Source organism: Rhinoderma darwinii, chromosome 4, assembly GCF_050947455.1.
Source record: "Rhinoderma darwinii isolate aRhiDar2 chromosome 4, aRhiDar2.hap1, whole genome shotgun sequence".
NCBI lineage: Eukaryota > Metazoa > Chordata > Amphibia > Anura > Rhinodermatidae > Rhinoderma > Rhinoderma darwinii.
Window position 1 is genome coordinate 144,390,235 of NC_134690.1, and position 23,403 is coordinate 144,413,637.

General features: G+C 44.2%; 1 protein-coding gene across 4 annotated transcripts in view; it reads right to left on the reverse strand.

Annotated features, from left to right (window-relative positions):
- The window catches only part of TBL1XR1 (TBL1X/Y related 1), a 137,212-nt gene extending 114,056 nt beyond the window's left edge, over window positions 1-23,156 (reverse strand). For all 4 annotated transcript variants that reach the window (XM_075861642.1, XM_075861640.1, XM_075861641.1 and 1 more), the window contains exon 1: window positions 22,866-23,156. The gene's annotated coding sequence lies outside the window, so the exon portion shown is untranslated. The remainder of the gene's footprint in view (window positions 1-22,865) is intronic.
- Window positions 23,157-23,403: the final 247 nt, after the last annotated feature.

Here is a 23,403-nt window from a genome sequence, read left to right on the forward strand (position 1 = left end):
CTAATAACGTGGTAATAATAGATTGTTTTTCTAAATAAAAAGCATTACTGTCACCTACATTATAGCGCCCATCTCCTTATATAGGAGATAGGGCACTTATAGTGTGGTGACAGAGTCTGCTAAGCCATGCAAGACGCATGGCCTAGCAGATACCGGTCTGTTTTACTCGGACGGGCACTAATACACTGCAATACAAAAGTATTGCAGTGTATTATAAATGCGATCGGAGGATCGCATAGTGAAGTCCCCTGGTGGGACTAGTAAAAGTTAAAAATAGTTTGATAAAGTACCGTATTTAGAATAAATCTTGCTAAAAAGTCCCTGCGCCTTATAGTCGGCAGTCAAGAGATCCGGCAGCGCCGGGCCCCCTGACTGCTCCTTACTTAACCCCTTCCCGACCCGTGATGTGCCGGCACATCATGGAGCGGGGAGGGGATGATGAATGGAGTGGGCTCACGGGCTGAGCCCTCTCCGTACACCGCAGGTGTCAGCTTTTGACACGCTGCTCTAACCGTCAGGAACAGCGAGGGCACTGTTCCTGGCAGTTTAACTAGTTAAATGCCGCGGTCAATAGCGACCTCGGCATTTATAGTGGTTTTCCCATGAAGAACATTTATGACATATCCACTGGATATGTCATAAATGTCAGATAGATGCGGGTCCCATCTCTTGGACCCACATCCATCACTAGAAAGGGGTCCCCCTAAACAACGTTCTAACTTACCCGGTTCTGCTGTCTTCCGGACACTTTCTGTTTACATGGTCGAGTTACGCGGTTTCCGTAACTCCCATAGAACTGAATAGTAGTTACAGAAACAGCGTAGCATGCTTCGCTGCTTCTGTAACTGCCATTCACTACTATGGGAGTTACGGAAACAGCATAGCTCAGTGAGTTATGCTGTTTCTGGAACTCATCCATGTATTGCAGTATAATGTACCAGCGATCTAATGATCGCTGGTTCAAGTCCCCCAGGGGAACTAATAAAATATGTAATAAAACAAAAGTTAGATACATTTTCAGGAGTGTAAAACATTTTTTAAAGTTTAAAAAGAAAACCCATTTCCCATTTTTCCCCAAGCACAATGTAAAAAAAAAAAAAAGTGGTATCGCTGCGTCCGTACAAGTCCGAAACTATTACATTGTAGCATGATTTGACTCACACTGCGAACGGCGTAAAAAAAAAAAGTAGTAAAACCCCAGAATCGTTATCTTTTGGTCATCAAAAAATTGGATGTACCAAAAAAATGGTGCTAATAAAAACTACAGCTCCTACCACCAAAAATAAGCCCTCACACCGCTCAAACGATGGAAAAATGGGCTTATTTAGACAAACGTGTAATACGTCCGTGCAACGCGCGCGCCTCGCACGGACCTATGATAGTCTATGGGGCCGTGCAGACTGTCCGTGAGTTTTACGCAGAGTTTCCGCTGCGTAAAACTCACGACTTGTCCTATATTTGTGTTGTTCGCGCATCAAGTCAATGGGTGCGTGAAAATCATGCGCAGCACACGGAAGCACTTCCAAGTGCCGCGCGTGATTCGCGCAACAGCAGTAAAAAGTATCAATGAAAACAGAAAAGCACCACGTGCTTTTCTGTTTACAAACATACAAACTGAGAGTCATAATGATGGCGGCTGCGCAAAACTCACGCAGCCACGCATCATAGGGGATGACAAACGGAGCTGTTAAGTACCTTTTGCGTGCGCAAAATGCCACGTTTTTTGCGTGCGCAAAAGGCACACGCTCGTGTAAATCCGGCCTTAGAATGTGGTGAAACTGAATAAATTATTTTTTTTATCCAATAGTTTTTTCTTTGTAAAAAAAGTAAAATAGGATTTTTTTTCTTATAGATAAAAAGAAAAAAACATTTTTCCCCTTATAAAATGCTTTATTATTAAAAAAAACAAAAAAATAAAAAAAAGTTACACATATTTGGTATTGCCGCATCCGCAACCACCCCAACTATACAGTTATTACATTATTTAACCCGCACGGTGAACGCCATAAAAAATAAAATGAAAAACAAGACAAATATTTTCTGTTTTCTGTGAATTTTGCCTTAAAAAAAAAATTTGATAAAAAGTCGCATCTACTCCAAAATGGTACCAATAAAAACTACAAGTCGTCCCGCAAAAAAAAAACCCTCATACAGCTGCATCGGTGGAAAAATAAAAAAAGTTATGACTCTTGAAATCTGAAGACACAAAAAGGATGGATTCACACGATCATGTTACGTACGTAATGGACGGAACGTATTTCGGCCGCTAATCCCGGACCGAACACAGTGCAGGGAGCCGGGCTCCTAGCATCATAGTTATGTACGACGCTAGGAGTCCCTGCCTCGCTGCAGGACAACTGTCCCGTACTGTAATCATGATTACAGTACGGGACAGCAGTTCCACGCAGAGGCAGGGACTCCTAGCATCGTACACAGAGTTTTTTGCAGGAGGAAAATTCCTCCTGCAAAAACTGCTCCAGTAGGTTTTTGCACAGTGGTTTGACAAAAACTCGTCAAAACACTTGTCGAGGCGTTTTTTTCCCTCTTTCTGACTGATTGAAATGGGGTTTTGGAGGCGGAAACCTCCTCAAGATGGGTCATGACTCGCGGTAAAAAAACTCGTCCAACCCCCATTGACATCAATGGGAGGCATTTTCGGGCGGTTTTTGAGGAGTTTTGCGGCGCGGTTTCCGCGTCCAAAAAAAAAACTCTGTGTGAACAGGGCCTAAATTTGGTATCGTTGCAATCGTAACAACCCGCTAAATAAAGTTATTGTGTTTCTTATACCACACGGTAAACGGCGTGAATTTAGGATGGAGAAATTTGTGGGTTTTTTCTATTCCCTGCCCAAAAAAAGCGGATAAAAGCTAATCAATAAATTCTATGCACCCCAAAATGCTGCTATTAAAAAATACCTGTCCCGCAAAAAATAAGACCTTTTACAGCTATGTCGACGCAAAAATACAAAAGTTACAGCTCTTTGAATGAGACGATGGAAAAACTTAAAAAATAGCTTTGTCATTAAGGCATAAAATAGGCTGGTCACTAAGGGGTTAATGTAGAATTGATCGTCATCATGTCACTTAAAGTCTATCTTAATGCTGAAAATTCAGGTTTAAGAGCAACTAAAGAAAATCCTGCCATTCCTCCCAGAGCAGGAGGCAGATGGTGGCACACGGAGTCCCCTGCGGCTCCATACTACAGGTACGCTGCGTGCCGCCATATGAGGCATATATATATATATTCTTTGCACTTAGGGGAGTAGATCTCCAGAATATGGCACTTGTTTTCTTTTTAGATTTGTACTCTGGCTTTGGTGACCTGAAATGAACACTGGTTACTGGTCATTTCCGTTTCCTAACAAAATAGTAGCCCTGTAGTTACAAACAATCTATTGTGGTTAGTCCAGGAAAGATACTCACCAGTGACCACAGAGTTTCCTCTGTGTGATTTCCGCAGGCACGGAGACCAATATCTGGCCTTTAGGCTGGATTCCCGCGTAGCGCAAACACTGCGGAAGTTCCGCAAAGGTATTCTGTGCAGAAATTCCGCAGCATTTACAGTAGCAGCAAAGTGGATGAGATTTAGAAAATCTCAGTCATACGCTGCGGGAAAAAAACGCAGTGAAGTCGAGTAAAATGTTCTGCGGTGCGACTTTCATGTCAATTTCTGCTGCGTGTTCTGGGCGGAGAGGCTGTGTGTTTGGCCTTTAGACTTGAATTAGGAGCATGAAATCAGCAATAGATTTGTTTTGTCGTGGTTTGTACAACATTTACGCAGCGGAAATGCAGTAAAAAAAACCGCTGGAGCTCCGCAGGTGCACATATACTTTGCTATAATCAACGCTTCAAACTAAATACACAAGCAAAACCGCTGCAGAAAAAATGCAGCGTTTCCGCAGCAATGTGCGCTGCAAAAACTGACTATTTGCAGCAGATTTCTTTTGACAGATTGATCTGGGTTTCTTGAGATTCCACTGCAGATTTTCTGTTGCGGAAATTATGCAGCGTATTCTGTGTGTGGGAACATACCCTAAGGCCGGGTTCACACCTACCGTAAATACTGACGATTTTTCAGCGAAAAATCCGCAGCATAATACAGTAGCAACAGAGTGGATGAGGTTTGAACAAATCTCATCCACACGAGAATGAGAAGCAGAACAAAAACGCGGTGCGTTTTTTTAATCCGCAGCATGTCGCTGCTGTTTTGTTGCAGGTTTTCCCCATTTGATTCAATGGGAAGGTAAAACTCGCAACAAATAGCAGATGTTGCATTTTTTGCAGCGAAAAAGCTGCGATTCCACCGCAAAAAAAACCACTCAGAAAAAAATATCTTATACTTACCCAGAATTCTGCGCTTCTTCGTCCAGGCAGACCACCTGGGATGACATTTCATCCCACGTAACTGCTGCAGCGGTCAAGCGGGATGAAACGTCATCCCAAGAGGCCGGTCTGCAGGACATCAGAGGGTAAGTATGGTCATTTTTTTTTCGCTTCTTTTTTTCCGTAGCGGACATTATGGACGAAAATCTGCACCACAATTTGGCGGATACCCTGTGTACCTTTACGCAACGTATCCACCCTGTGTGAACATACCCTAAGTGTTGTGACTTTGCAAACAGCAGCTAAGCTGTCGGCGAATAGGGAACCGGTCCCCAGCATTTCACCTATTGAACTCTATTTACCCCTCGCTGGCCGTTGCTGTCAAAAGTTCATTGCCGTTATCCCCTCTCCTAAACTCCTCCTCCAACCGTAAATAGAGGGCCGCAAACATTTTGCCCATTTTATGGTAATAATCCGGCAGTCTGGTTCGTTCCTCTTTTTATGCCCGCCCACCGCCGTAAACTGGCCATCCCTGAATGTCAAAATCTCCTCTGAGACAGCGTGCATGGACCCGTCATGTATGGTCTGATACCCTTCCCTGCTTCATCCAGGCCTCAAATCTAGTTACTGCGCATGCGCTGCTATGGTGCCCCGTTGTACGCACACACCAGAACAGGACATCGATGCGCAAGCGCAGTATTTTGTGTGTGCTGGGGGGGAGGCGAGGAGCTGTCAATCAACAGTAAGGAGGCGGGGTTAACTCAGAAAGGCTTGAGGAACGAAGATATGGCTCTTCAAATGAAGATATGACTGTTTTATGCTCATTAGCATATGGAACAGCAACACTGAAAAACGGAATACTAAAAAGGTACAGAGCCGACTTAGAAGAGAATTATAGGTTGAAGAAAAATGATATTTCACCCACTTCCACCAGGTATTGCTGGTTTAATAGGTGAAATGCTGGTGACAGGTTCCATTTAAAGAGGCTCTGTCACCAGATTTTGCAACCCCTATCTGCTATTGCAGCAGATCGGCGCTGCAATGTAGATTACAGTAACGTTTTTATTTTAAAAAAACGAGCATTTTTGGCCAAGTTATGACCATTTTTGTATTTATGCAAATGAGGCTTGCAAAAGTCCAACTGGGCGTGTATTATGTGCGTACATCGGGGCGTTTTTACTTCTTTTACTAGCTGGGCGTTCTGACGAGAAGTATCATCCACTTCTCTTCAGAACGCCCAGCTTCTGACAGTGCAGACACAGCCGTGTCCTCGAGAGATCACGCTGTGACGTCACTCACTTCCTGCCCCAGGTCCTGCATCGTGTCGGCCACATCGGCACCAGAGGCTACAGTTGATTCTGCAGCAGCCATCAGCGTTTGCAGGTAAGTAGCTACATCGACTTACCTGCAAACGCCGATGCTGCTGCAGAATCAACTGTAGCCTCTGGTGCCGACACGATGCAGGACCTGTGAGTGACGTCACAGATCTGCACTGCCAGAAGCTGGGCGTTCTGAAGAGAAGTGGATGATACTTCTCGTCAGATCGCCCAGCTAGTAAAAGTAGTAAAAACGCCCCGATGTACGCACATAATACACGCCCAGTTGTACTTTTACTTTAAACACGCCCACTTGGACTTTTGCAAGCCTCATTTGCATAACTACAAAAATGGTCATAACTTGGCCAAAAATGCTCGTTTTTTTAAAAATAAAAACGTTACTGTAATCTACATTGCAGCGCCGATCTGCTGCAATAGCAGATAGGGGTTGCAAAATCTGGTGACAGAGCCTCTTTAAGCCCTGTTTGGGAAGGGGCACTTTAATGTTCTCTAACATGAATTTTCAGGTTTTAAACAGATTTAGGAATGGATTAGGGTTATTCTATAAAATAAACAGTAATGTAACCTTAAAAAGGTTTCTACGGTATTAGGCTTCATGCACATGACTAAGGGTTTTTTCTGTCCGCAAATACGGATCCGACGGCAACGGATACGCATCCAGAGGGGCCTATAGACTTCTATGGGAGAGTTTGTGCCGCAATTGCAGAATAGGACATGTTCTATATTTTGCGGATCATTTCCACAGCCCGGACACACATCTGTAAATATACGGAAAGGTGTCTGATGTCAATAGAAATGAATGGGTCCGCAATTACGGATTCCGATATGGCTGCTTTCTATCAGAGACGCCTCGACATCTGCCCATGAGTTGCGTCTGGTATAAAGGATCAAACTTTATTGAAGTGAATGGGGTTGAAGGGCAATAAAACACACAACCTGTTATTGGAATAAAACTGCCATTCTTTTATAATCCTGTACAACCCCTTTAAATATTATAAGTGTTGACTTCGATTGTTCATAAGAAATTGCCCTAACTACTAATTTACAGGGGAAATCCATCTGAAAAACATTTTCTGACAAATCAGCGCATTGTTGGTGCACGTTTTAGAAAGTTCATGGAACGGTATTCAGTGACCTAAAGAGAAATATCAAAAGTTGCAAGTAAACTACATGGGATAATACACAAACACCTATACACTAAAAAAGTTTTACCACAAGAACGTGTTGATATGCAATAATTGCCCGCTCATTGTGGGTCCTACATCTGAGATACCCAATGCCTAAAACAAAAGGGGCCACAGAACTAGGAAAGTGAATAGACTACTTCTGTTTGGTATTCATAGGGCCATTCACGACCTGGCGCGGTGTAGTTACACCAACACAACCCCGTTTACTTGAATGTGGCTGTGTTGCAATACCAGATACACACAGTCTGTTTAGGAACAGTGCTGTGTCGGGAAAAAGCCATTATAAGTGCGACGGATCCATCACAACATTACGGCTTCCGTTATTGTAGAATCCACATTATAAGGAACACTGTCGTCATATGGTTTCCAATCGGTTTCATTTAAGTATGGGCACCTTAATATACAATGTACTTAATATACAATGCTTTGCAAAAGGTTTTATTTACTTTGACGCACTAATGAGACAAAGCTTTCCAGTTGCAGTAAAAAAGTAAACAAGTCTATTTCCACTAATCCCATTCCTAGAAAAACAAGCACTCTCAATTAAAGATTTTCAACTTTTAAAAAAAAAAAAGTTAATTCTGCAAGCTGAACATGAAAGTTTAGGCGCGAGGCAACTTGTATAAAAGGGGTGATATTCTTTATGACCTTCTTCTCTGGGTACAGCTCCTACAGCCATACATATACACCATATGGCCAAAAGCATGTGGACTCCTGACATCTCACCTATATGCATTTGTTGGACATCCCATTCCAAAACCATGGGCATTAATAAAGAGTTAGGCCTGCTTTTGCGGTTATAACTCCCTCCACTGTTCTGGGAAGGCCTTCTACAAGGTTTTGGAGTGACTGTGGGAATTTGCGCCCATTTGTGAAGTCAGACACTGATGTTGAACGAGAGGGCCTGGCTCGCAATCTCAGCTCTAGTTCATACCGAAGATGTTCGATGGGATTGAGGTCAGGACTCTCTGCAGGGCACTCGAGTTTTTCCACACCAAGCCATATCTTTATGGACCCTGGTTTGTGCACAGGGGCACAGTCCCTCCTCCACCAAATTTTACAGTAGCCAGTAAGCATTCTTGGAGGTAGCATTTTCCTGGTATCCTCTAAACTTAGATTTCTCCATCAGACTGCTAGATAGTGAAACGTGATTTATCACTCCAGAGAACACATTTCTACTGCTCCAGAGTCCAATGTTTCCGTGCTTTACACCAATCCAGCTGACGCTTGGCATTGCACATGGTGATCTTGGGTTTCCATGATCAAGCAGCCACACAACGAGCCCATTTCATGAAGTTCTGGATACACAGTTCTTGTGCTGATGTCACTTCCAGAGGCAGTTTTGAACTCTAGTGAATAATGCAACAGAGGATAGGAGATTTGCATGCGCTCATGCACTTCAGAACACCACGGCCCCACTTTGAGTTTGCGTAGTTTACAGATATTTTTAACTCATAGACGCTTCTACTCCGCAATAATAGCACTTATAGCTGACCGGGGCAGGTCTAGCAGTTCACAACTTGACTTGTAGCAAAGGTGGCATCCTATGACAGTGCTATGTTTAAAGTATGACCCATCCTTCTGTCTATGGAGAATGATTGGCTATGTGCTTGATTTTATGTGCCTGCTTACAATGGGGGAGGATGAAAACACCTAAACTCACGTATTAGGAGGGGTGCCCACATACTTTTGGCCATATAGTGTATAAACAGCCGAGTAACATACTTTTTTTAACGGCTGTCACACGGCCGTTTTTAGTACAATGAGGTTCTATGGGTGTATTTACACGCCCGTTTTTTTTTTAACGACCCGTAAATACTGTCTGTTAAAAAATAGAACATGTTCTATTTTTGGTCGTTTTCACGGCCCGATGGCCCCTATGGGTCAGCTTTTAATGGCCGTTTTTCGGAAAGCCATCCTGTATGATGGCTGTTAAAAACGGATCCTGGCCCTCACAAGAAGACTCAATTGTATCAGACCAGGCCTGCATCCCCTGAGAAGAGGATGGTGTGGGAACGAGGACAGGTAGAGAGTGTGGCATTATCTACAAGGGTGATGTGTGGTGCTATCTTCAGGCGGGTTGTGGCACTATGTGGGCACTATCTTCATGGGCACTTTGGTGTTTTCAGGGGGTTGGGATAAAAAAAAAACTGACAAATAAAAGTCATCCGTTTTTAGCAGCCGTTAAAAATGGATGGCAAACAGATAACAATGGTCCATTAAAAATGGTCAGACAGCCGGGAAATTGATGAAAATTTAGAGACACACTGATGCAAATCGGTCATGAAAAACGGATGGTTTTCCATCCGTTTTTAACAGGTTTTTTTTTTTTTTTTTCAAAACGGCCTGTCGGAACAGAACGCCGTTTTCTGCTTCCGATTTTTTGGCCGTTTATGGACCGAAAAACGGCCGAAAATAAGCCGTGTGAACATACCCTAAGAATTAACGGAGCAATTTTAACATGATGATGTTTTATGCGGATTTTAAAATACATACAAGAGTTCTACATTTATACCATTAAGGGGGTCTTACACTGGGCGATTATCGTCCTGTGTAAAAGGGCCTTTTGTTATACGCGATGTGGACAAAAGTATTGGGACACACCACTTAATCATTGATTTCAGGAATATCATTCATTCCCATTGCCACAGGTGTATAAAATCCAGCCCCTTGCCAGGCAGTCTGCCTTTACAAACATTTGTGAAAGAATGGGTCGTTCTAAAGAGCTCACTGAATTAGAGCGTGGTACTGTAATACAACGCCACCATTGCAACAAATCAGTTTGTTAAATTTCTTACCTTCTAGATATGCCACGAATAACTGAGTGATATTATTACAATGTGGAAGCTTTTAGAATCCACAGCAGCTCAGCCATGAAGTGACAGACCACAAAGTTATAGAGCGGGGTCATCGAGTGTTTAGGCCCCATTCACACGAACGTAAAAACGCCCGTAATCACGGGCCGTAATTACGGGCCTATAGACTTCTATTGGCCACGGGTACCTCCCCGTATGCTTACGGGAAGGTGCCCGGGCCGTTGAAAAATATAGAACATGTCCTATTTTAGGCCGTAAACGGCACGGGAAGGCCCATAGAAGTCTATGGGGCACCCGTAATTACGGGAGCGTTGCTAGGCGACGTCAGTGGTTAGTCACTGTCCAGGGTGCTGAACGAGTTGAACGATCGGCAGTAACTCTTTCAGCACCCTGGACAGTGACTGCTGATCACAATATAGATCAACCTGTAAAAAAAATAAAAAAAAATAAAAAAAAAAAGACGTTCATACTTACCCAGAATTCCCCGCTTATTCCTCCAGTCCGGCCTCCCAGGATGACGTTTCAGCCCATGTGACCGCTGCAGCCAATCACAGGCTGCAGCGGTCACATGGACTGCCGCGCTATCCAGGGAGGTCGGGCTGGATGTCGAAAGAGGGACGCGTCACCAAGACAACGACCGGGTAAGTATGAATTTATTTTACTTTTACTACGGAAAGGGCTGCCCCTTCTCTTTATCCTGCACTGAGAGAGAGAAGGGCTGCCGATTAGTGCAGTGCAATTTTGCAGCAAAAACATGAACGTAAATACTGGTGACACCAGACCCGTATTTACGGGCACGGGTCCGTAAATACTGGTGCAATACGGGTCGAATACGTGTGACCAAGGACCCGTATTTATGGACAGTAAAAAAATATGTTCGTGTGCATGGGGCCTTAGGCACATAGTGCATAAAAGTTGCCAACGCTCTGCTGACTCAATAATTGCAGAGTTCCAAACCTCCTCTGGAATTAACATCCACACAAAAACTGTACACCGGGAGCTTCGTGGCATGGGTATCCATGACCAAGCAGCTGCATGTAAGCCTTGTATCACCAAGCACGATGCCAATCGTTAGATGGAGTGGTGTAAAGCACACCGGCACTAGACTCTGGAGCAGTGGAAACGTGTTCTGTGGAGTGAAATCTTAAAAGTCTTTCCAGAAGAGTGAAAGCTGTTTAAGCTGTAAAAGGGGGGACCAACTCCATATTAATGCCTATGAATTTAGAATAGTTGGTCATAAAGGCTCCTTTCGGTGTAATGTGTAGGTGTCCCAATACTTTTGTACATATAGTGTAAGTGTTGTACTACACGCCAGTGCATGTTCTTGCTAGTAAAGACATACAATTAATGCAGCGGCAAAATCCACATTTCACTACGGTTTTTAATGGCAAAAACAATTGGTACTGCTTTTTCCCATTTTCTTCAATTTAGCCGAATTGATCAGCTGAATTGAAGAAAATTCAGGGATATAGCGGTGACTTATTGGTCTTGGACACAGATAGAAGCCCAGCACAAGAGGGAAGCACGGACTGGGATTCGGAGGTTATCTATGGCTAGCACCCTAGGTGGCTATGTAAATGCTCCCTAAAGCTATGTTCCTACTAGGTTTGTGGTGTAGATTTGCCATATATGCAGAATGTGTTCATATCCTATAAAGGGCCAACATATGCCAAAAGCTTGTCACTTTGGCACTTGTTCAAGCAGCACGTTCAAGCAGACATACCTTTTTTTACTGTATTAAAAAGCATAGTCGAAAAATAAGAAAAAATTATTACTCAGTATTTGTGGTTTTTTGGATATAGGAGTTAATGGTTCGACGAATGCAATTGTATGGCATACAGCCGTTTACTGAGGCTATACGTTCAACACATACATCGGGAATATACACCCCAACGTTGTTGTGAACAAAGTCAAAGCTGACATAGACATAACACAGATGTTGAAACAAAATTAGCTGTTTGAGGTTTTTTTAGCATAGAAAAATTGCCAGTCAACTGGCCAGATTGGATGACGAATTGTAAGCACAAACAGATTTCAGCGCATTTCTACTCTTCCTCCATTTTTTCTCCCAGCCACCGAACTCATTTTGTCTAGGCGTTGTCGCCAATGTTTGCAATTTTTAACTCACGAAAATACGACCTACTGGTTCATCTGGCGGTCAGGTTCCCTCTCATGTCTATGGCAAGCTTTAGACATTTATTTCTGTTCTTCTAGTAATGTTTATTAAGCAAATAAGAGCTGGACAAATTCAGGTCACCATGGCCACATAAGCATTCACAGTAAAATACTATTCTGTGAATGGCAGTTCCTGGGCAATGTACTGGAGAATTAAAAAAAAAAAAGGAAATGGTTCTCACATGTGTGACGCTACCAGAACCATGTTAGCAGCTGTACGGACAACTGTATACATCAATCTCTATGTACGCAGATAACCCTTAAAAGGGGTGGTCTTTCCCCAACAACTCCTGTGCATGGCCATACTTTGGCGAACCAGCATTTTCATGCTTTACCCAGCAGTTGTTGCAGGGAAAATGTTTCTAAGGCCAGATTCACACGAACGTTGTAGACGCCCGTGTGCTGTCAGTGAAAACAACGGACAGCCCACTGTGAAGGATGGTTTATTTGCTTATATTCTCTGTAAATTACATTGTGAATTATCAAGCAGGATGCCGAATTACTAAGATATGTATTCTCCATTTTGTAATGAACTTTCCTCTATATAATTCAAAGAAACATCTTATCTTCATGTGTTAAACGTATGGCCTTCATAGCCTATTGTAGCCGGTTGGCTGAACGCCCAGACATAAAGTGCAATGATTATCGCACCAAATTCCCCCATGAGAACAAATCCCTAACAACTGCCCATTATATGCTTGTATCCAGGTGTTACCTGATGTCAGCATTTGAATGAAGAATTAGAATTATGTATTTGAAATATTCTTATGGTCTGCTATTGGCTGAATAAGAGTTATTGTCACATTGCCTCTGATTGGTTAACCTCAAGCCTACACCCCTTCTGAATGATAGTATTGTAATTGAGTTGTAATTGAGTTTGGCAATAAACCTCCAGAGGAGTGTTTTGAGCATATCAGCAGCGTCTGTGTGTTATTTCTCCTCTCTCGATATATATCGGTATGAAATCTCCTGATTAGGATGCTGGATAAAGTTCCTGGCGTGAGTGTCTGTTGGAACGCTCGTCTAAATTTCAGTTTAATATATTTTGAGCCATTGACTTCCACGACACCACGGACCTATGCAACTCAATGGAGCTATTCAGACATCAGTGATTTTTCTCACAGCGTGTTTACGTTGTGTGAAACGCACTGCATGTCCTATTCTGGTTTGTTTTTGCGGATCACGCAATTCAAACGCGTTTTTTGCGCACGCAAAACGGACACGTCTGTGTGAATAAGACCTTAGACTGTGTTTACACTTGCATTTAATAACTAATTTAATTCAAGTCAAAAGTGGTTTAAAAAAACAAAAAAAATCACGACACCATCAGAAAGATCAAAATGGATCTGCCATGGCTCCTGTAAAAAGCAGAAGCCATAACGCTAGCGTGAATAGGACCTAACAGCTGATACTAATGAGCCATGTCCCCGACATCCCAGCCCCACCTGTTTTGAAAGAAAAAAACGTCTTAAAGGGAATCTCCAGATAGACCCTCTTTGATCAAGCGCAATCAAAATACACTAATCTTTTATTTCAATGGGAAACATAAAATGGCTCTTTATAATGTAGTACCATGATCAGGTTTCCCATACAAGCAGTTCTAGAAATAAAATTGCAGTTCAGTCTGTCGGTCTCAAAAAATATTGTCAAAGTGGGTGACAAGTTGCCGTGATAGGAAATCATGAAATTGCACATGTGGCTTTTATGTCATATCCGGTGGAAACTATTCTGAAAACCAACAAGGCACATGGTTTAGTCAGTCTACGCTTTAGTCCCAGTTAGTGAGCCGGATTACAGTAGGACTGACTGGATATCGGGGATCAACAGAGACCGAAAGTCGTAATCGGTGCAACTAGAAAATGACAAAAATGTCTGCATATATAAGGAAGAGATTTGTTCGCCACATTTGCACCTAAGGCCTTATTCACACGAGCGTATCGCACACCCGCATTACAACGGACGTCACACGGACCTATGCAATTTAATGGGTCCATTCAGACATTGTGTTTTTCACGCAGCGTGTGCCCGCTGCGTGAAACTCATTGCATGTCCAATTCTTGTGCGTTTTTTTGCGCATCACGCACCTATTGAAGTCAATGGGTGCGTGAAAATCACGGACAGCACACGGACGCACATCCGTGTGCTGTCCGTGATTCAGGCAACAGTTGCTAAAGAAATGATGAGAAGAAAAACACCTTCAGTTTATTTTGCCAACGTAAAAAACGCGTGGCATACTGATGACATACGCGCGTAAAAAACGCAGACACACCCTACACGGATGTCACACGGAACTGCAACGCGTTTTTTACGAGCGCAAAACAGACACGTTTGTGTGAATAAGGCCTTAGGCCTCATTTACACGAGCGTAATATACGCGCGTGCGACGCGCGTGCTTTTCACGCGTGTCGTACGCACCTATATTACTCTATGGGGCAGTGCAGACGATGCGTGAATTTTGCGCAGCGCGAGTGCGTTGCGTAAAACTCACGACATGTTCTATAATCGTACGTTTTTCGCGCATCACGCACCCATTGAAGTCAATGGGTGCGTGAAAACCACGAAGGTCGCACGGAAGCACTTCCGTGCGAACTGCGTGATTCGCGCAAGAGCTGTCAAACTCTGAATGTAAACAGAAAAGCACCACGTGCTTTTCTGTTTACAAACATCCAAAAGGAGTGTCTTAGAGATGAGCGAACCGAACTTCACCGGGTTCGGCCAAACTCGCTTTGGCCGAACCCGGCAAAAAATGTTGCGGGCCGCGACGTCAGGAGACAGTCACTGTCCAGGGTGCTGAAATAGTTAAACTGGTTCAGCACCCTGCACAGTGACTTCCGATCCCAATATACGTGAACGTGTAAAAAAAAAAAAAAAAAAGTTCTGACTTACCGATAAAACTCCCGGCTTCTTCCTCCAGTCTGACCTCCCGGGATGACAATTCAGTCCAAGTGACAGCTGCAGCCAATCACAAGCCAAGCACAGGCTGCAGCGGTCACATGGACTGCCGCGTCATCCAGGGAGGTGGGGCCAGATGTCAAGAGAGGCGCGTCACCAAGGACGCGTCACCAAGGCAACGGCCGGGAAGTTCTTGGTAAGTACGAACCTCTTTTTTTTTAAACAGGTTACTCGATATTGTGATCGGAATTCACTGTCGAGGGTGCTGAAAGAGTTACTGCCGATCAGTTAACTCTTTCAGCACCATGGACTGTGACTGACGTCGGCTAGCCTCATCTCTATGATGGCGGCTGCGCGAAAATCACGCACCCGCGCATCATACACGGAGCTGTCAAGTGCCTTTTGCGCACGCAAAACGCTGTGTTTTTTACGCGAGCAAAACGCACACGCTCGTGTAAATGAGGCCTTATAGTGCGTTTTTCAGTGCAGAGTTAACATTTTGATGTGAAAATAGGGGCGGTTTTATGCTGCAGATTTTTCGTGCGTTTTTTAATAAGCTTGTCAGATACAATTGCAAGCAGACGCGGCTAAATTTACACGCGGAAAAATTCTGAAACATGTAGAGGAGATTACTTGAAATGTGATTTACTTTGCTGGTACTGTATTACACTGTGGATTTCCCGCAGAAAAACACGCCGAGAAAGTCTGCACGTAATACGCATCGTGTGCATTTGGTTTTATACAATTACCAGACAAGGAGCTTGTTTTTTAATCCACACCGGTTGCTGCATTATCCAACACTTTGCAGGTTGAGCTCAAACTAAAACTAACCACAGTGGTGTCACTATAGCAGCACCCGAGGTTGCAATCACACCAGGTCTCTGGAGCCTGAGGGTAGCTTGGGGCTATGTTAAAGATTTTGCATTAAGGCCTATGAGATTCACGTTAAAGTGGGTCTGTCACTAGTTCAGTAATGCGCTATCTCCTAGCTAATCCAATAGGCGTTGTCACACTGATAATACTAGTGAAAATGGTGTCCCAAAATGTTTATTATTTTAAAAGTAATGAGCTTTTTTTCTAAATATGTAAATGAGCCTTTATTAGACAACTGGGAGGTAACACCAGTGATTCTCCTGAGGTGGGGCTACGTCACAGCCTCTGACGCTGTCCTATCAGCATCAAGCTGCTTCACACAGGGTGAGAGACTGAGGCTGGAGGGAAGGGGGATCACTTCAAACACCCATATTTCCTGCTGTGGACCACCTAGAACAGTGGCTCTGGTGGCATATAAAAGAGGAGATTGTAATCTTTCATATGACACCAGGGTCTAGCTGTAAAACAACTGGAGATATCACCAGTTGAAAACACAGTCGGGAATGGAAGCTGTATACTTTATGATCACACTGTGTTGCTGGGCTGGGAAGGGAGAGAAGATATATGCTGATTGGACAGCGTCCTACAGAAAACATTGCACCGCCCAGTTTGAAAAGAAAGAGTCACCTCCCATTTGGCAAGTATAGCCAAATTAGCATATTTAGAAAAATGCTCATAACTTTGCAAACAATAAACGTTTTTGAAAACAAATCACACTATAGTTATCAGCAGCAAAGCGACTATTAGATTAGTTAGGAGATAGGGAATTAATAAACTGGTGACAGAGCCTCTTTAAAGAGGCTCTGTCACCACATTATAAGTGGCCTATATTGTACATGATGTGATCGGCGCTGTAATGTACATTACAGCAGTGTTTTTTTAGAAAAACGATCATTTTTGAGTTATGACCTATTTTAGCTTTATGCTAATGAGTTTCTGAATGGATAACTGGGCGTGTTTTACTTTTTGACCAAGTGGGTGTTGTACAGAGGAGTGTATGACGCTGACCAATCAGCGACCAATCAGCGTCATACACTTCTCTCCATTTACTCTGCACACAGCGATATAGCTATATCACTATCTGCAGCCACATACACACATTATAAGGCCGGATTCACACGAGCGTGTGCGTTTGCGCGCGCAAAAAACGCGGCGTTTTGCGCGCGCAAATGGCACTTGCCAGCTGCGTGTGATAGCCCCGTATGATGCGCGGCTGCGTGCTTTTCGCGCAGCCGCCATCATTGTGACACCCCATTTGGATGTTTGTAAACAGAAAAGCACGTGGTGCTTTTCTGTTTTCATTCATCCTTTTCACAGCTGTTGCGCAAATCACGCTAGTCCCACGGAAGTGCTTCTGTGTGGCATGCGTCATTTTCACACACCCATTGACTTCAATGGGTGCGTGATGCGCGAAATACGCCCAAAGAACGGACATGTCGTGACTTTTGCGCTGCGGACTCACGCAGCGTAAAAATCACGCACCTGCCTGCACAGCCCCATAGACTAATATAGGTCCGTGCGATGCGCGTGAAAATCACGCGCATTGCACGGACGTATATCCCGTTCGTCTGAATAAGCCCTAACATTACTGCAGTGTCCCGACAATGAATACACATTACCTCCAGCCAGGACACTCCTCTCCACAACGCCCACTTGGTCATATAGTAAAACACGCCCAGTTGTCCATTGAGAAACTCATCTAAAATAGGTCATAACTCCGTCAAAAATGATCGTTTTTCTCAATAAAAAACACTGCTGTAATGTACATTACAGCGCCGATCACATCATGTACAATATAGGCCACTTATAATGTGGTGACAGAGCCTCTTTAAGCATTTTTCTAGCCATATACAAATTTGTCCAACAGCTATTTCCCCCGACCTTCCAAAAAACAAGCCCGCTTAAAGAGGCTCTGTCACCAGATTTTGCAACCCCTATCTGCTATTGCAGCAGATCAGCGCTGCAATGTAGATTACAGTAACGTTTTTTATTTTTAAAAAACGAGCATTTTTGGCCAAGTTATGACCATTTTTGTATTTATGCAAATGAGGCTTGCAAAAGTCCAAGTGGGCGTGTTTAAAGTAAAAGTCCAAGTGGGCGTGTATTATGTGCGTACATCGGGGCGTTTTTACTACTTTTACTAGCTTGGCGCTCTGAAGAGAAGTAACATCCTCTTCTCTTCAGAACGCCCAGCTTCTGGCAGTGCAGACACAGCCGTGTTCTCGAGAGATCACGCTGTGTCGTCACTCACAGGTCCTGCATCGTGTCAGACGAGCGGGGACACATCGGCACCAGAGGCTACAGATGATTCTGCAGCAGCATCGGCGTTTGCAGGTAAATCGATGTAGCTACTTACCTGCAAATGCTGATGCAGAATCAATTGTAGCCTCTGGTGCCGATGTGGCCGACACGATGCAGGACCTGTGAGTGACGTCACAGATCTGCACTGCCAGAAGCTGGGCGTTCTGAAGAGAAGTGGATGATACTTCTCATCAGAACGCCCAGCTAGTAAAAGAAGTAAAAACGCCCCGATGTACGCACATAATACACGCCCACTTGGACTTTTACTTTAAACACGCCCACTTGGACTTTTGCAAGCCTCATTTGCATAAATACAAAAATGGTCATAACTTGGCCAAAAATGCTCGCTTTTTAAAAATAAAATTCGTTACTCTTATCTACATTGCAGCGCCGATCTGCTGCAATAGCAGATAGGGGTTGCAAAATCTGGTGACAGAGCCTCTTTAAGTTGGCCAAGCTGCATGTTTATTTTAAGGGTATGTTCACACGCAAACGCAAAATATGTCAAATTACTGAGCTGTTTTCAGGCGAAAACAGCTCCTGAATTTCAGACGTTTTTGCAAGTTCTCGCTTTTTTCGCGGCATCTTTTACGGACGTAATTGGAGCTGTTCTTCATTGGAGTCAATGAAAACCGGCTCCAAAAAACGTCCCAAGAAGTGTCCTGCACTTCTTTGACGCGGGCATATTTTTACGTGCCGTCTTTTGACAGCGACGCGTAAAATTACACCTCGTCTGAACAGAACATCGTAAAACCCATTACAAGCACTGGGCAGATGTTTGCAGACGTAATGGAGCCGTCTTTTCAGGCGTAATTCGAGGCGTAAAAAGCCTGAATAATATCTGAAAATAGGTCGTGTGCACATACCCTAATGGGGAAGATGGAGGGAAACCATTAGGGTATGTTCATACGATCTATTTTCGGCCGTTTTTCGGGCCGCAAACGGTCGAAAATCTGCCCATCGATTTCAATGGGAAAAACGGCATTCTGTTCTGACGAGCCGTTTTTTTACGCGGCCGTTCCTAAAAACTGCTGCGAGAAAGAAGTGCATGTCACTTCTTGAGCTGTTTTTGGAGAAGTTTTTCATTGACTCTATAGAAAAACAGCTCCAAAAACGGACGTAAAAAAACACAGCGAAAAACGCGAGTTGCTTAAAAAAAATTCTGAAAATCAAGAGCTGTTTTCCCTTGAAAACAGCGCCGTATTTTCAGACGTTTTTGGTTAAGGGTATGTGCATACACAAAATAAAAAACGTCTGAACGTCTTGAAAACAGCTCCTGATTTTCACAAGTTTTTTAATCAAAAAGTCGCGACTTTCGCTGCATTTTTAACGGCCGTTTTTTGGAGCGGTTTTTCAATGGAGTCAATGAAAAACAGCCCCAAAAACGGCTCAAGAAGTGACATGCACTTCTTTTTCGCTGCTGTTTTTTTTTTACGCAGCCGTTTTTCAAAACAGCCGGGTAAAAAAAATGGCCCTTCGGACCAGAACACCGTTTTTCCCATTGAAATCAATGGGTAAATGTTTGGAGGAGTTCTGCTTCCGATTTTTCGGCCGGAAAAACGGCCAAAAATAAGCAGTGTGAACTTACAGTAAGCGTGTGAACATACAGTTCTATCATATATCCATACAACAAAGGAACGGCATGTTAAAAATTTGAGATCCTGGGTTCCCCTCATACCCGGAGGCCCGCTGGTAAGGATCAACTTGAAATTTAGATAAACTGCATGAAATCAATAGGGATTTTACATCCACAACCTTTTTTAAATCCCTGAAACAGATTAAGTGAAAAGCTGGAGCAGTAAAGTACTGTTGGGTATTGGATTCCATACTCATTCAAAAGAGAAATGTTGGTGCTGGAATTCCACCCCGACAACCCCACACGTAGCCCTAACTGGAAGTATTGCAGCAACAGCATGTCCCAACAGGGTACCCACCACTTCTGCAATCTGTGCCACCTATGATGTTGTGAAAACAAACTGCTTTCCATTACACCCATTATATCAAAGGTGGACGAATTACTGTAAACTTTAGTGGCCGGAGAATAGCGGAGTACAGCGACTCGGGACCCTCGTTCTCTGGTGGGACCCCCAGCGATCACTTATCCTGTGCATACAAAGACATTTTAGACAATTGTATTCCAACTTTTTGGGAACAGTTTGTGAAAGGCCCTTTCCTGTACCAGCGCACAACGCAAGGTCCATAAAGTCATGGTTCGACAAATTTGGTGTCGAGGAATTTGCGTGGTCTGTACAGAACCCTTACCCCAACGTCATAGAACCCTTTGGAACGCCCTTTATACCCTCTCATCTAACAACACTGCCTAAGATCACAAATGTTCTTCGGGATGAACGGGCACAAATTCCCACAGAATCTTGTAGAAAGCCTTCCCAGAAGGGTGGAGGTTGTTACAGCCGCAAAAGGAAGCACAACTCCATATTAGGCTATGTTCACATCATGTTTTTTGCCTAAATTTGACGTATACATTGGGAAAAGCTCCCGACATATATAATAAACGAAGGCTGTGATTGATACCATACTGTCACCCACAGGGCCCCCTCATGTTAAAAAATAAAGTACACCACAGGGTATACTTTTTTGCGGGACTCGGCCAGATGGAAAAGCCTAGTCTATTACGCCATTCTATCCTTAAAAAAAAAAGTATACTAACATATACCAGTTCAAAGGGGCACTCTTTTTGTCTTTTATCCTCCGTTGGGCTAATCGAACCTTATGGACACATTTAGCCTGAAGTAGAAAAAAAAACAAGATGTGGACAGGGCCTTAATGCTCATGATTTTGAATTGGGATGTCCACAAAGCTCGTATAGGTGGTCAGGTGTCCACATACTTTTGGCTATTACAATTTTTACCTCTATGGCCACCTTAAAGAGAATCGATTGTGGCGATATAGTATTTTACCTTAGGGCTTCTAATATATACCATGAGGAACACAAGCCAGCAGGTTCTACTGCTACTAAGTGAATTATTATATGTGACCGCCCTCCTACATATGACCGTGTGACCACATACATAGCGCCTTTGAAGAAAGGTGGACGTCTAAAAGGGTTTTCCCACCAAACACATTTATCACCAATTCACAGGATAGGGGTTAAATGTTTGACTGCTGGAACACCCACCAATCACTTAAACAGGGGTCCCGAGTCCCCGATTCCTCTGCATTTCACACAGCCACGGTGAGGAGGAGTTTGAAGGGAGCGGAAGAACGAGCCGACGCTCAATTGAAGCTTCATGGGAGTTCTGGAAACACCCAAGTGCAGTGATTGGGGGCCTTGGAACCCCAAGTCTAGTGATCATGGGGGTCCCAGCGGTAGGGCCCCCAGCAATCAAACATTGATCACTTATCCTGTGAATATGAAATAAGTGTATTTTTGGGGAAAACCACCTCAAATGGGTTATCCAGGATTTTAAAATTGATGGCCATCAATATTAGATTGGTGGGGGGCACTCCCGCTTATCAGCTGTTTGTAGGGGCCGAGGAGCTTGTACAAGCGCTGTGGGCCCTCCATTGTTTTTATTTCTGTTCGTACTTGCACGCGCTGTTACTTTTGTAGCGGCTGTGCAAAGTATTGCAGCATTATCCCATTTCAAACAGATGATCGACGGGCGCCCCGATAATCAGACCCCCCCCCCCATCTTATACTAATGACGTCCTAAGAATAGGCCATCTATTTAAAGAACCACTTCAATAATGAAGCCAGACGAGCGATTGTGTGCGGCGTCAGAAACCCCCAAGTGATCTGCTGGGCAAGCTGCAGCCTGCCACATGAATGACCAACCAAGTTATACATGGACGGGCTGGTGAGGGCAACTATGGCGCATGAAGGGGGGTCCCCAAGAGGGCATAAGGAACAACGGGGTCTTCACCAGACAACAACTTTACACGTGACCACCTTATTACACGTCTGACAAAAACAATGTCGATGCTATTGGTTGGCGCAAATAATGTCGCTCATTAAAGGGGTTTCCCACCAAAATATTTCTGACACATTATAAGACACAGATTGCTCATCCATTTTGAACACGCGCGGCAGGTGCTCCGCTGGCGGCCCAGCGACCAGAACCCAACCAGTAAGTGCAAGGACGTCCTTTATATACATGTGGCTCTCGATTTGATTTACTTCTGCCATTTTGTGGACGGAGACAAACTTACGACCTACCCCGATAATTGTACCCCCAGAACCGCGGACATTGGAAATACTATTAACGTCACCGTCACATGCAGGACGTTCCGTGTGCAGTCGTTATGTAATAAAAATAATTAAGAAAAAAACTTTGAGTAACTGTCTGCAAACTTTATCGCCAATAACACAATCAGGTTTCCCAATTTCCAAAAGAAAATAACAGGCACAAAAGTTCTATGCCAAAGTGAGGGAAAGAAAGCACATGAGCGCCCCTCCCCCACCCCCTACTGTACATTTCCCAGACCTCACGTGCTTGTAATCCAGTCATAGACTACATAGAAGATATCAGTAATAATAATACACGTCCGTGTCATATACATCATAAACACAATCCTGTGGTCCGCACCGTCCACACTACATGCGGGGAAGGGAAACACTGCTAATAGCTCTTCGTTTCCTGTACCAGTATAGGGTTAAATATCAGAGTGGGGGAAGGGCGGCTCAGCATAAACCTATTACGTGCCGGAAAAGCTCGGGGGGGAAGGGCGGCAGGACCTCTCCAGCATTGAAGCTGTTAAAGCGGATAAACAACACCCCTCCCCCTCTCCTGATAGTGAGCTCCTCAGTCAGGGATTCCCCGCAGCTCCCCCACCCCGCTGTGTCCACGTACAGTACCAGGTACCCTGGCAGCTCTACATGTCAGCGATATGCAGTGTACTGACCGAGCTGTCACAGCCTCTGCCCATCCCCCCCTCTGAGGCGACGTGCCCGGAGCACAGCACCCCCACCCCAGCCCGGGGATACACGACAAGGGCACTTACCTTGATATTGGTGCAAAATTAGCAGCTCCCTCCCCAAGCAGATAGAGCGCCAGGCAGCCCGGTAATATGCAGTTATTACCCTGGTGAGAGCAGGAAGGGGGGAGGGGGTAAATCCAGCAGATATCAGGTGGGGGAGGGGGCAGTTGCCAGTGATTAGGCTGGAGAGGAATTGAGGCAGAATGTAAAAAGCTGTTACTAAGAGAAAGAGCCAAACGTCTCCGTGCAGCCAACGGCTCATAGACACTCAACACTCAGGAGGTGACCGGCCGGGCGAAAGTGGAGGCAGCGACTAGGCCTCCTCTCACTGCTACTCCCAAATACAAACACACACTGCTAGACACACACAACTACACTGCTAGACACACACACACACACCTACACTACACTGCTAGAGACACACACACCTACACTACACTGCTAGACACACCTACACTACACTGCTAGAGACACACACACCTACACTACACTGCTAGAGACACACACACCTACACTACACTGCTAGAGACACACACACCTACACTGCTAGAGACACACACAG